This window comes from Crinia signifera, chromosome 5 (assembly GCF_055691185.1).
Source record: "Crinia signifera chromosome 5, ASM5569118v1, whole genome shotgun sequence".
Taxonomy (NCBI): domain Eukaryota; kingdom Metazoa; phylum Chordata; class Amphibia; order Anura; family Myobatrachidae; genus Crinia; species Crinia signifera.
In genome coordinates this window covers 272,704,170-272,717,463 of record NC_139221.1, presented here as the reverse complement: position 1 = coordinate 272,717,463, position 13,294 = coordinate 272,704,170, and positions in this window count along the sequence as shown.

The following is a 13,294-nucleotide window of genomic DNA, read 5'->3' as shown; positions in this document are numbered from 1 at the left end:
ACTATTACACAAGGAGTGAGGGATCACCCACATATCTTTTACAGGTATTGCGCTCCCCCCCACACACACACACACACCTATCTAATAGGTTAACATTGATCTACCCACCAATTTATCTATCTATCTTATCTATCTAATGATTTACAAAATATCTACCTACCCACCTAAGGATCCCTCCCTTCCTGCTGGTCAAGCTACCCTATTACACAAGGAGTGAGGGATAACCCACATATTTTTTGTGGGAAGTAGGGCCCTGACTGAAATAAAAAGTGTGTTACTGAGTTCCCTTCCTTTACCTCCATATCCGCCAAGCTGCCCTAGTGGACAGTAAAGGGGGAAGGTATGTTTATTTTTTGCTCTTTCGATTTCTCTCTAGCTATCTCTATTTATTTAACTGTACACTTAGTTATCACAATATACAATAATAGAAGAGTATCTAGCGAGAACTCCTATTCGTGACTTTCAAATGTATACCAAAACATATTATCAGTAATTAATTTTCATTAATTACCTGACTTCATTTTTGTTCGTTAGCTTGAGGACAATTCTGCAGTCCAGGTCACCTCGCAGTAGTCGGCTGTTATGACCTCATCATCTGTTTTCTGGAGAATTCTCACTTAAAAAATGAAAAGAGGCATGATAATATGTTCGCAGTATACAATGACCCTTAAGCCCTTTACACACTGGGAGTATAGGGGCTCCATCTATATAGTTTACTATATCAGTGGTTCCACTATTCACACTGAACGAAATCGCTTACCGAAATCGTTCAGTGATGTCCCAGTGACATGCTGAACATGCGGGTCATAGGCTATATGGCCAAAGTTGACCTGGATGTTCAAGTGAAGGCGGTGGTCGTTAAGGATGCGCGGGAGCACACATCATTACTGATATTGAGTACACACACACAAGAGATTTTTTTTCAAAGAAAAGAGTTTGCTCAAAAAGGGTCTTCTGAGTAATATATTTTCATTGCTCGTGTAGCATGTATGGGGCTTTAGAAAATGAGAGGGAGGGATCACCCACATATTTTTTTTACAGGTATTGCGCTTCACCCCCCCCACCACCTATCTAATAGTTTAACATTTATCTACCCACCCACTCATTTATCTATCTAATGATTCACTATCTACCTACCCACGCACCCACCCATTTATCTACCTATCTATCTACAGTTAATACACTCAGTGAAAAAAAATATGTGGGTCCCAAAGGATAACAACTCCCTGCTGGCCAAGCTGCACTATTACACAAGGAGTGAGGGATCACCCACATATTTTTTTACAGGTATTGCACTTCGACCACCCAACTATCTAATGATTTACATTTATCTACCCACCCACTCATTTATCTATCTAATGATTCACTATCTACCTACCCATGCACCCACCCATTTATCTACCTATCTATCTACAGTTAATACACTCAGAGGAAAAAAATATGTGGGTCCCAAAGGATAACTACTCCCTGCTGGCCAAGCTGCACTATTACACAAGGAGTGAGGGATCACCCACATATCTTTTACAGGTATTGCGCTCCCCCCCCCCACACACACACACACACACCTATCTAATAGGTTAACATTGATCTACTCACCCATTTATCTATCTATCTTATCTATCTAATGATTTACAAAATATCTACCTACCCACCTAAGGATCCCTCCCTTCCTGCTGGTCAAGCTACCCTAATACACAAGGAGTGAGGGATAACCCACATATTTTTTGTGGGAAGTAGGGCCCTGACTGAAATAAAAAGTGTGTTACTGAGTTCCCTTCCTTTACCTCCATATCCTCCAAGCTGCCCTAGTGGACAGTAAAGGGGGAAGGTATGTTTATTTTTTGCTCTTTCGATTTCTCTCTAGCTATCTCTATTTATTTAACTGTACACTTAGTTATCACAATATACAATAATAGAAGAGTATCTAGCGAGAACTCCTATGCGTGACTTTCAAATGTATACCAAAACATATTATAAGTAATTCATTTTCATTAATTACCTGACTTCATTTTTGTTCGTTAGCTTGAGGACAATTCTGCAGTCCAGGTCACCTCGCAGTAGTCGGCTGTTATGACCTCATCATCTGTTTTCTGGAGAATTCTCACTTAAAAAATGAAAAGAGGCATGATAATATGTTTGCAGTATACAATGACCCTTAAGCCCTTTACACACTGGGAGTATAGGGGCTCCATCTATATAGTTAACTATATCAGTGGTTCCACTATTCACACTGAACGAAATCGGTTACCGAAATCGTTCAGTGATGTCCCAGTGACCTGCTGAACATGCGGGTCATAGGCTATATGGCCAAAGTTGACCTGGATGTTCAAGTGAAGGCGGTGGTCGTTAAGGATGCGCGGGAGCACACATCATTAATGATATTGAGTACACACACACAAGAGATTTTTTTTCAAAGAAAAGAGTTTGCTCAAAAAGGGTCTTCTGAGTAATATATTTTCATTGCTCGTGTAGCATGTATGGGGCTTTAGAAAGAGAGAGGGAGGGATCACCCACATATTTTTTTTACAGGTATTGCGCTTCACCCCCCCACCTATCTAATAGTTTAACATTTATCTACCCACCCACTCATTTATCTATCTAATGATTCACTATCTACCTACCCACGCACCCACCCATTTATCTACCTATCTATCTACAGTTAATACACTCAGTGAAAAAAAATATGTGGGTCCCAAAGGATAACAACTTCCTGCTGGCCAAGCTGCACTATTAGACAAGGAGTGAGGGATCACCCACTCATTTTTTTACAGGTATTGCACTTCACGCACCCACCTATCTATCTAACAATTTATCATTTATCTACCCTCCCACCCACTTATCTGTCTATCGAATGATTCACTATCTATCCACATACCCAACCACACACCTACCCATTTATATACCTAACCATCTATCTATCTTTCTATCTATCTACAGTTAATGGGCTCAGTGAAAAAAATATGTGGGTCCCAAAGGATAACAACTCCCTGCTGGCCAAGCTGCACTATTACACAAGGAGTGAGGGATCGCCCACATATTTTTTTACATGTATTGCACTTCACCCACTTAACTATCTAATGATTTAACATTTATCTACCCTCCCACCCACTTATCTGTCTATCTAATGATTCACTATCTATCCACCTACCCAACCACACACCTACCCATTTATATACATAACCGTCTATCTATCTATAGTTAGTGCGCTCAGTGAAAAAAATATGTGGGTCCCAAAGGATAACAACTCCCTGCTGGCTAAGCTGCACTATTACACAAGGAGTGAGGATCACCCACATATTTTTTTACAGGTATTGCACTTCACCCACCCACCTATCTAATAGTTTAACATTTATCTACCCACCCAAACACACACCTACTACTTTATATACCTAACCATCTATCTTTCTATCTATCTACAGTTAATGCGCTCAGTGAAAAAAAATATGTGGGTCCCAAAGGATAACAACTCCCTGCTGGCCAAGCTGCACTATTACACAAGGAGTGAGGGATCACCCACATATTTTTTTACAGGTATTGCACTTCACGCACCCACCTATCTATCTAATAATTGATCATTTATCTGCCCTCCCACCCACTTATCTGTCTATCTAATGATTCACTATCTATCCACCTACCCAACCACACACCTACCCATTTATATACCTAACCATCTATCTTCCTATCTATCTACAGTTAATGGGCTCAGTGAAAAAAAATATGTGGGTCCCAAAGGATAACAACTCCCTGCTGGCCAAGCTGCACTATTACACAAGGAGTGAGGGATCACCCACATATTTTTTTACAGGTATTCCACTTCACCCACCCACCTAACTATCTAATAATTTACCATTTATCTACCCTCCCACCCACTTATCTGTCTATCTAATGATTCACTATCTATCCACCTACCCAACCACACACCTACCCATTTATATACCTAACCATCTATCTATCTTTCTATCTATCTACAGTTAATGCGCTCAGTGAAAAAAATATGTGGGTCCCAAAGGATAACAACTCCCTGCTGGCCAAGCTGCACTATTACACAAGGAGTGAGGGATCACCCACATATTTTTTTACAGGTATTGCACTTCATGCACACACCTATCTATCTAATAAATTATCATTTATCTACCCTCCCACCCACTTATCTGTCTATCTAATGATTCACTATCTCTCCACCTACCCAACCACACACCTACCCATTTATATACATAACAGTCTATCTATCTACAGTTAGTGCGCTCAGTGAAAAAAATATGTGGGTCCCAAAGGATAACAACTCCCTGCTGGCCAAGCTGCACTATTACACAAGGAGTGAGGATCACCCACATATTTTTTTACAGGTATTGCACTTCACCCACCCACCTATCTAATAGTTTAACATTTATCTACCCACCCACTCATTTATCTATCTAATGATTCACTATCTACCTACCCACGCACCCACCCATTTATCTACCTATCTATCTACAGTAAATACACTCAGTGAAAAAAAATATGTGGGTCCCAAAGGATAACAACTCCCTGCTGGCCAAGCTGCACTATTACACAAGGAGTGAGGGATCACCCACATATTTTTTTACAGGTATTGCACGTCACGCACCCACCTATCTGTCTAACAATTTATCATTTATCTACCCTCCCACCCACTTATCTGTCTATCGAATGATTCACTATCTATCCACATCCCCAACCACACACCTACCCATTTATATACCTAACCATCTATCTTCCTATCTATCTACAGTTAATGGGCTCAGTGAAAAAAATATGTGGGTCCCAAAGGATAACAACTCCCTGCTGGCCAAGCTGCACTATTACACAAGGAGTGAGGGATCACCCACATATTTTTTTACAGGTATTGCACTTCACCCACCTAACTATCTAATGATTTACCATTTATCTACCCTCCCACCCACTTATCTGTCTATCTAATGATTCACTATCTATCCACCTACTCAAACACACACCTACCCATTTATATACCTAACCATCTATCTATCTTTCTATCTATCTACAGTTAATGCGCTCAGTGAAAAAAATATGTGGGTCCCAAAGGATAACAACTCCCTGCTGGCAAAGCTGCACTATTACACAAGGAGTGAGGGATCACCCACATATTTTTTTTACAGGTATTGCACTTCATGCATCCACCTATCTATCTAATAATTTATCATTTATCTACCCTCCCACCCACTTATCTGTCTATCTAATGATTCACTATCTCTCCACCTACCCAACCACACACCTACCCATTTATATACATAACAGTCTATCTATCTACAGTTAGTGAAAAAAATATGTGGGTCCCAAAGGATAACAACTCCCTGCTGGCTAAGCTGCACTATTACACAAGGAGTGAGGATCACCCACATATTTTTTTACAGGTATTGCACTTCACCCACCCACCTATCTAATAGTTTAACATTTATCTACCCACCAAAACACACACCTACTACTTTATATACCTAACCATCTATCTTTCTATCTATCTACAGTTAATGCGCTCAGTGAAAAAAAATATGTGGGTCCCAAAGGACAACAACTCCCTGCTGGCCAAGCTGCACTATTACACAAGGAGTGAGGGATCACCCACATATTTTTTTACAGGTATTGCACTTCACGCACCCACCTATCTATCTAATAATTGATCATTTATCTGCCCTCCCACCCACTTATCTGTCTATCTAATGATTCACTATCTATCCACCTACCCAACCACACACCTACCCATTTATATACCTAACCATCTATCTTCCTATCTATCTCCAGTTAATGGGCTCAGTGAAAAAAAATATGTGGGTCCCAAAGGATAACAACTCCCTGCTGGCCAAGCTGCACTATTACACAAGGAGTGAGGGATCACCCACGTATTTTTTTTTAGAAGTATAGCGCTTCACCCCCCCCCCCCACACCTATCTAATAGTTTAACATTTATCTACCCACCCACTCATTTATCTATCTAATGATTCACTATCTACCTACAAATGCACACACCCATTTATCTACCTATCTATCTACAGTTAATACACTCAGTGAAAAAAAATATGTGGGTCCCAAAGGATAACAACTCCCTGCTGGCCAAGCTGCACTACTACACAAGGAGTGAGGGATCACCCACATATTTTTTTACAGGTATTGCACGTCACGCACCCACCTATCTATCTAATAATTTATCATTTATCTACCCTCCCACCCACTTATCTGTCTATCTAATGATTCACTATCTCTCCACCTACCCAACCACACACCTACCCATTTATATACATAACCGTCTATCTATCTACAGTTAGTGCGCTCAGTGAAAAAACTATGTGGGTCCCAAAGGATAACAACTCCCTGCTGGCCAAGCTGCACTATTACACAAGGAGTGAGGATCACCCACATATTTTTTTACAGTTATTGCACTTCACCCACCCACCTATCTAATAGTTTAACATTTATCTACCCACCCAAACACACACCTACTACTTTATATACCTAACCATCTATCTTTCTATCTATCTACAGTTAATGCGCTCAGTGAAAAAAATATGTGGGTCCCAAAGGATAACAACTCCCTGCTGGCCAAGCTGCACTATTACACAAGGAGTGAGGGATCACCCACATATTTTTTTTACAGGTATTCCACTTCACCAACCCACCTAACTATCTAATAATTTACCATTTATCTACCCTCCCACCCACTTATCTGTCTATCTAATGATTCACTATCTATCCACCTACCCAACCACAAACCTACCCATTTATATACCTAACCATCTATCTATCTTTCTATCTATCTACAGTTAATGCGCTCAGTGAAAAAAATATGTGGGTCCCAAAGGATAACAACTCCCTGCTGGCCAAGCTGCACTATTACACAAGGAGTGAGGGATCACCCACATATTTTTTTACAGGTATTGCACTTCATGCACACACCTATCTATCTAATAAATTATCATTTATCTACCCTCCCACCCACTTATCTGTCTATCTAATGATTCACTATCTCTCCACCTACCCAACCACACACCTACCCATTTATATACATAACAGTCTATCTATCTACAGTTAGTGCGCTCAGTGAAAAAAATATGTGGGTCCCAAAGGATAACAACTCCCTGCTGGCCAAGCTGCACTATTACACAAGGAGTGAGGATCACCCACATATTTTTTTACAGGTATTGCACTTCACCCACCCACCTATCTAATAGTTTAACATTTATCTACCCACCCACTCATTTATCTATCTAATGATTCACTATCTACCTACCCACGCACCCACCCATTTATCTACCTATCTATCTACAGTAAATACACTCAGTGAAAAAAAATATGTGGGTCCCAAAGGATAACAACTCCCTGCTGGCCAAGCTGCACTATTACACAAGGAGTGAGGGATCACCCACATATTTTTTTACAGGTATTGCACGTCACGCACCCACCTATCTGTCTAACAATTTATCATTTATCTACCCTCCCACCCACTTATCTGTCTATCGAATGATTCACTATCTATCCACATCCCCAACCACACACCTACCCATTTATATACCTAACCATCTATCTTCCTATCTATCTACAGTTAATGGGCTCAGTGAAAAAAATATGTGGGTCCCAAAGGATAACAACTCCCTGCTGGCCAAGCTGCACTATTACACAAGGAGTGAGGGATCACCCACATATTTTTTTACAGGTATTGCACTTCACCCACCTAACTATCTAATGATTTACCATTTATCTACCCTCCCACCCACTTATCTGTCTATCTAATGATTCACTATCTATCCACCTACTCAAACACACACCTACCCATTTATATACCTAACCATCTATCTATCTTTCTATCTATCTACAGTTAATGCGCTCAGTGAAAAAAATATGTGGGTCCCAAAGGATAACAACTCCCTGCTGGCAAAGCTGCACTATTACACAAGGAGTGAGGGATCACCCACATATTTTTTTTACAGGTATTGCACTTCATGCATCCACCTATCTATCTAATAATTTATCATTTATCTACCCTCCCACCCACTTATCTGTCTATCTAATGATTCACTATCTCTCCACCTACCCAACCACACACCTACCCATTTATATACATAACAGTCTATCTATCTACAGTTAGTGAAAAAAATATGTGGGTCCCAAAGGATAACAACTCCCTGCTGGCTAAGCTGCACTATTACACAAGGAGTGAGGATCACCCACATATTTTTTTACAGGTATTGCACTTCACCCACCCACCTATCTAATAGTTTAACATTTATCTACCCACCAAAACACACACCTACTACTTTATATACCTAACCATCTATCTTTCTATCTATCTACAGTTAATGCGCTCAGTGAAAAAAAATATGTGGGTCCCAAAGGACAACAACTCCCTGCTGGCCAAGCTGCACTATTACACAAGGAGTGAGGGATCACCCACATATTTTTTTACAGGTATTGCACTTCACGCACCCACCTATCTATCTAATAATTGATCATTTATCTGCCCTCCCACCCACTTATCTGTCTATCTAATGATTCACTATCTATCCACCTACCCAACCACACACCTACCCATTTATATACCTAACCATCTATCTTCCTATCTATCTCCAGTTAATGGGCTCAGTGAAAAAAAATATGTGGGTCCCAAAGGATAACAACTCCCTGCTGGCCAAGCTGCACTATTACACAAGGAGTGAGGGATCACCCACGTATTTTTTTTTAGAAGTATAGCGCTTCACCCCCCCCCCCACACCTATCTAATAGTTTAACATTTATCTACCCACCCACTCATTTATCTATCTAATGATTCACTATCTACCTACAAATGCACACACCCATTTATCTACCTATCTATCTACAGTTAATACACTCAGTGAAAAAAAATATGTGGGTCCCAAAGGATAACAACTCCCTGCTGGCCAAGCTGCACTACTACACAAGGAGTGAGGGATCACCCACATATTTTTTTACAGGTATTGCACGTCACGCACCCACCTATCTATCTAATAATTTATCATTTATCTACCCTCCCACCCACTTATCTGTCTATCTAATGATTCACTATCTCTCCACCTACCCAACCACACACCTACCCATTTATATACATAACCGTCTATCTATCTACAGTTAGTGCGCTCAGTGAAAAAACTATGTGGGTCCCAAAGGATAACAACTCCCTGCTGGCCAAGCTGCACTATTACACAAGGAGTGAGGATCACCCACATATTTTTTTACAGTTATTGCACTTCACCCACCCACCTATCTAATAGTTTAACATTTATCTACCCACCCAAACACACACCTACTACTTTATATACCTAACCATCTATCTTTCTATCTATCTACAGTTAATGCGCTCAGTGAAAAAAATATGTGGGTCCCAAAGGATAACAACTCCCTGCTGGCCAAGCTGCACTATTACACAAGGAGTGAGGGATCACCCACATATTTTTTTTACAGGTATTCCACTTCACCAACCCACCTAACTATCTAATAATTTACCATTTATCTACCCTCCCACCCACTTATCTGTCTATCTAATGATTCACTATCTATCCACCTACCCAACCACAAACCTACCCATTTATATACCTAACCATCTATCTATCTTTCTATCTATCTACAGTTAATGCGCTCAGTGAAAAAAATATGTGGGTCCCAAAGGATAACAACTCCCCGCTGGCCAAGCTGCACTATTACACAAGGAGTGAGGGATCACCCACGTATTTTTTTTTACAAGTACAGCGCTTCACCCTCCCACCTATCTAATAGTTTAACATTTATCTACCCACCCACTCATTTATCTATCTAATGATTCACTATCTACCTACCCATGCACACACCCACCCACCCATTTATCTACCTATATATCTACAGTTAATACACTCAGGGAAAAAAATAAGTGGTCCCAAAGGATAACAACTCCCTGCTGGCCAAGCTGCACTATTACACAAGGTGCCAGATTCTCTAAGCTTCAAAAGTGATAAAATGAAGAGTGATAAACAGCCAGCCAATCAGCTCCTACCTGCCATGTCACAGACTGTGTTTGAAAAATGTCAGGCAGGAGCTGATTGGCTGGCTGTTTATCACTCTTCATTTTATCACTTTAGAAGCTTAGAGAATCTGGCCCAAGGAGTGAGGGATTGATCACCCACCTAATAGTTTAACATTTATCTACCCACCCACCCCTTTATCTGTCTATCTAATGATTTCCTATCTATCTACCTACCCAATCACCCACCCATTTATCTACCTACCCATCTATCTATCCCTCCTGGCCGAGCTGCACTATTACACAAGGAGTGAGGGATCACCCACATATTTTTTTTACAGGTATTGCGTTTCACCCACCCACCTATCTATCTAATTATTTACCATTTATATAACTACCCACTCATTTATTTGTCTATCTAATGATTAACTATCTATCCACCTACCACCCACCCACTAATCTACCTACCCATCTATATATCTATCTATCTATCTACAGTTAATGCACAAAATAAAAAAATATGTGGGTCCTAAAGGATAACACCTCCCTGCTGGCCGAGCTTTTACAGGTATTGCGCTTCGACCACCCCCCACCCATTTATCTATCTATTTTATCTATCAAATGATTTACAAAATATCTACCTACCCACCGAATGATCCCACCCTTCCTGCTGGTCAAGCTGCACTATTACACAGGGAGGTAGGGCACTGACTGAAATAAAAAGTGTGTTACTGAGTCCTTCCCCTTCATGTCCGCCAAGCTTCCCTAGTGGACAGTGAAGGGGGAAGGTATGTTTATTTTTTACTCTTTCTATTTCTATCTATCTATCTCTATCTAATTAACAGTACACTAATACCCCTTTCAGACCGCACAAAAAAAAAATGGTATTTTGCCGATTTTTAAGCGTTTTGAAACGGTAATGTGTGCGGTCTGAAAGGTGCAAAGTGATTTTACCGTTTCCAAAAAAAGTTTTTTTGAAACTGTAAAAAAGCAGGGTCCTACCCGTTTCAGACCCGTTTTTTTTTTGTGTCAAAACGGATCTGAAACGGGATTCCTCTCCCCCCCTCCCCCATGGGCAGCGCAGGGAGGGGAATAATCGCGCTGGGGGCAGAGGGTCCCTACAGTGAAGGTTATATCAGTGGCGGGGTCCCTGCAGCTACTAGTTCCCATACGCTGCAGGGACCCCGCCACTGATATAACATACACTGTAGGGACCCGCTGCGCTGCCCAGGTAGGATCCATGCTGTGTGGCTGGAGGACCCCCGGGCAGCCTCTAACCCCCCTCACCCCCCCCCCCATCCCGTGTCCATACCGTGCTGTTTTGTCCTGCGAGTGCTGCCTGTCCTGCGAGTGCGGTGAGTGTTGCTGCTCCCAGGCTCAAATTTATTCCTGCTCCTACTGGCCGGTCCAGGCTGGGGGGGGGGGGGGAGAGACGCTGCCCGGGGGTCCTCCAGCCACACAGCATGGATCCTACCTGGGCAGCGCAGCGCAGGGGGTCCCTGCCCGCAAAACTTATTAATTTATTGGGGGGGCGGGGGCACGCGCGCGAGGCTGCACAGAAAAATGTCACTTGTTTAGGCTGCTCTGCGATGACAGCATTGTAGTGGCGTGGTCAGGATGTCGGGACCGGAGTCCCGCTGTCACTGCTGCTCCGAGCTGTCTCTCCTCCCCCAATAAATTAATCAGCTTTGCGGGAGGACCCCCGCAGCTGGGATCAAAAGTGCACCAAGTGCTGCTTCAAGGTAAGCGCCAGGCGTGCTGATACAGCGCCAGGTTAATCCATAAAAAACCTCTTTATCTCTTTGAGTGGCTGGGTCCAGTAGTGCGCCGGTTACCGGTGATGAGTAATGCCGGCAACTTCAAAGAAGATCATGCCGCTTTCACACCGCAAACCTGCTTTAGACCAGGTATTTAGATGCGGTGTGAAAAGGGGTAAACTTCCTCTGACACGTTTTAAAAAAACGTTTTAAATACCTGGTCTAAAGCAGGTTTTGCGGTCTGAAAGCAGCATAATACCCCTTTCCCACTGCAGCTCTTAAATGGCAATTTGCCATTTTTTTGCCTTTTTAAATGTGTAGAGCTGCAGTGGGAATGCTCCAGGTTGCTGTACCCGTTTAAAAATACCATTTTTTTTAAATGGGTAAAAAGCAGAGTTTTACCCATTTAAGAGCCCTTTTTTTGCCGGTGGGAAAGGGTGTTAAATGGTATTTAGTAATAATAATAAAGGTTAAGAACATGATTGGCTTCCTGCTTGTGATAACTGTACAGTCACCACATACAGGAAGTAATCACAGCAGACAGTAGACAGAGAAGAGCTAAAACGTTTTTGTGCTGTACTGCTGTTTACATTCTGCAACCATGCCCAGTTGGACAGAGGAGGAGATCAGGGACCTCCTTCGAATTCGTGGGGAAGAAGAAATCATATGTCAGATAACCGGTACGGTAAAGGATGCTGCAAAATACCGTAATATCAGCAATATGATGGCAGCATCAGGATTTATAAGAACCACTACGCAAATTATAAATAAGCTGAAGGCATTGAAATGCTTATTCCACAATGTACTAGACCAGAACTGGAACCAAAGCAGCTCTGCACATAGGGAGTGGTTGTAATTCGACCAATGCATGGCGGTTTTCGGGCATTCTGCACTTGCTAATCCAGTAGCATTATCATCTAGCCTGGCTGTCGGTATGAAGCTGCACCGTCGTGTGCAGAACAAACATTAACCTCACCTGTGGAACCAGCCCAGTCCACAACATCCACACCCCTGTTTAATGAGGACATGCTGCGACCGCAGAACCCTGAAGTGATCCCTGAAACTTAGAATGAGGACGTGGAAGAAAATCAGGCATGAAATCATCAGAGACATGTGCTCTGTCTGCCATTATTGCAACACTGATCAGACCACTCCCCACCCCCTCCATTTGTTATATGACCATTCTATATGACAGCCCATGTTTACTATGGGTTTAAATGGGTTGCTTAAATGGGTATATGTGAATGTGACAAAAACGGCATTTAAATGGAAAATTACTGTTTAAGAGCCGCAGTGGGAAAGGGTCTTTATAGCTCTTACCCATTTAAAGACCCGTTTACAAATACCTGGTCTTTACCCGTTTAGGCAGTGGGAAAGCAGAATGTTAGCACAATGTACAATAATAGAAGTCCTATTTGTGAATTTCAAATGTATACCAAAACATATTATCAGTAATTAATTTTCATTAATTACCTGACTTGGGTCTCCTGTTGCTGTGCTTCTTCTTTGTTTGTTGACTTGAGGACAATTCTACAGTCCAGGTCACTTCGCAGTAGACGGC